Genomic DNA, 2466 nt, shown 5'->3' with positions numbered 1-2466 from the left:
TTATAAAACTCATTTCCATTGTCTGAAAAGTTGTCTTGATGCACTTCATCCTCTGAAGCTTGAATGTTCTCATATGTTCCTTGAAGTTCGTTGGATATATCTACCTATTCAGGATTTCTCACTTTCATGCAAATTGCATCAGGAGAGCCAGCATTTTGCTTTTGAAATATAGTTTCTTCAACATCCTGAGTTTCAGCCATTGAAGCAAGTTCATAATGATCCTTTCTTTGATATACAGAGTCATGAAATCCTTCGCTAGTTTTTGGATCACTCAATTCATCTTCTTGAGCTTCACCATTAACTAGTGAGATGTGACTTTGCTAAACATCATTTAGAACTAAGCTTCTCCTCACTGCATTCCCCAGGTGCTTGACCTTCACTATATGATGCCAGCTGTGACAGATTTTCTAGAGACAAAGCCTAAAGAACCAACCAGTAACTATGTCTAATGGGAGGCAAAAGGTTCCAAGGTATTTTCCAATGTTAAAGGATACAATAACTGTCTCAGATAATCATAAATTTCTTCTGTTAGAAGTGGCTAGCTAACAGAATGTCTACAATTCCTCTGCCCTAGGATAAAATAATATTTTTAATTTATTGTATATATGTATAATGTTGTTTTGTTGAGTAATTTATTGCGTATATCTTTGAAATGGATCCATGTTCTATACAGTAATTGCTATCTAACATTAAATAATGGTTGCATTTAATTATAGGTAAACGATGTTGATGATACACCTATTAATGATCAAGATCCAACTAGACCATTAAGAATTCAACGAGATGATCCAATTCATCCTTTAAACCATACTAGGAGAAGAAGAGAAGCATTGAAGAGAGCACTACCACGTGAAAAATTTGAGGAATTGATGAAATTAGCATACATTGATGACATGCCATCCACTACTCAGAGTAGAGATGTCGATGAAAATGTAATGCATGAAGAAGGATTGAACGAAATGCTCACAAGTTTCTTTGGGTATGGAAACAATGATGAGGGTGATGATCCTATGCATAATAATGATGATGCTGATATAGAGGGAAACTACCGCCAACATAATTATGATGATATCAACATCAATGCATCAATTAAGCAAGCAGCAACGACAGTGGTGTTCAAATCGGGTGCAAGTAGAATATCCAAGCTTTCATGCACATTAATATTATTGGAAATCAAGTCATTATTTGGTTGGTCAGACAAGAGCTTCACTACCTTACTCTAGTAATTATTTGAATTATTTTTCTAGTTTTGCACTGTCAATTTGTGTCCTCAATTAGAATATAAGTACTAACTTCATTTAATTTAATTTGAGGTGGATTTTACATTATGGTATATAAACAACGTTATAAATGACATTTCTAACGTGTAGGTTTGAAAAAAAAACTTGCAGGGCTCTAAAGGATAAAATATTCCCTGAAGATAATGTGTTGCCATCAACTTGTAGAGAAGCACGTCAATTGTTAGTCAAGTTGGGGATTGAATATAAGCAAATTCATGCATGTAAAAATGATTGCATCTTATATAGAGATGAATATAAAGACAATGAAGAATGCCCTATTTGCAAAGAGAAAAGATATCGTACGGATGTACAAGGTTCTACAGTTCCAAATAAGGTTTTACGACACATGCCAATTATTCCTAGACTACAACGGATGTTTCGTTGTAAATCTCTTACACAATTGATGGATTGGCATGCAAAGAATAGGAGTAAAGATGGATTCATGCGAATTCCTATGGACTCCAAAGCAATGAAACATATAGAGGAAAAATGGCCAAGAAAATTCAAGGATGAACCTCGCAGTATTAGGTTAGGACTTGCAATGGATGGAGTGTGCCATTTATATGCTTTTTGCAACTTATTTGAAAGAGCAATTTTGTCCCAACAATTAGACTTGTAGCATAAAGAACATGGTTAATACATATTATTAGACCAAAAACTAGTTACTACCAAAATTCAACCAAAAAAAATATTACTGCATAAAAATAGAATTAAAAACAAAAAATATAAAAACAAAAATTTCCCAAATTAAAAATAAATAAATGATAAACTTTTTTTTACCAAAATTTAGTGATTTTTTTGGTGCTAATACTAACATCACCATTACAACAAGATATTTTCTAGTGCTAATACTGCCATTACAACAAGATATAAGAGGGATATAATGCAAAAAGTTTAATAATAATATGTATGTAGAAGATGGTCTTCAGACTGGTGAATTCATGATAATCAACGGGACTACAGTCAAAATAATTGGATGTTATTTACTTTTTTACATAGATTGTCAAAATAATTGCATAAATTGGTTTTTTTTAACCAAAATTTAACAAAAACTTTGCTAGTGCTAACATTAGAACCACCATTACAACAAGATATCTTTCTAGTGTTGACAACACCATTATAGTAAGATACCTCAAGAGAGACAAAAAATCTAAAAAGTATGATAGTAATACGTATCCAGAAGATG

This window comes from Pinus tabuliformis, chromosome 8, assembly GCF_031772625.1.
Source record: "Pinus tabuliformis cultivar Carrire ecotype Pingquan chromosome 8, CPIR1, whole genome shotgun sequence".
In the NCBI taxonomy this organism is placed as follows: Eukaryota; Viridiplantae; Streptophyta; class Pinopsida; order Pinales; family Pinaceae; genus Pinus; species Pinus tabuliformis.
This window is presented reverse-complemented; position numbering follows the sequence as displayed.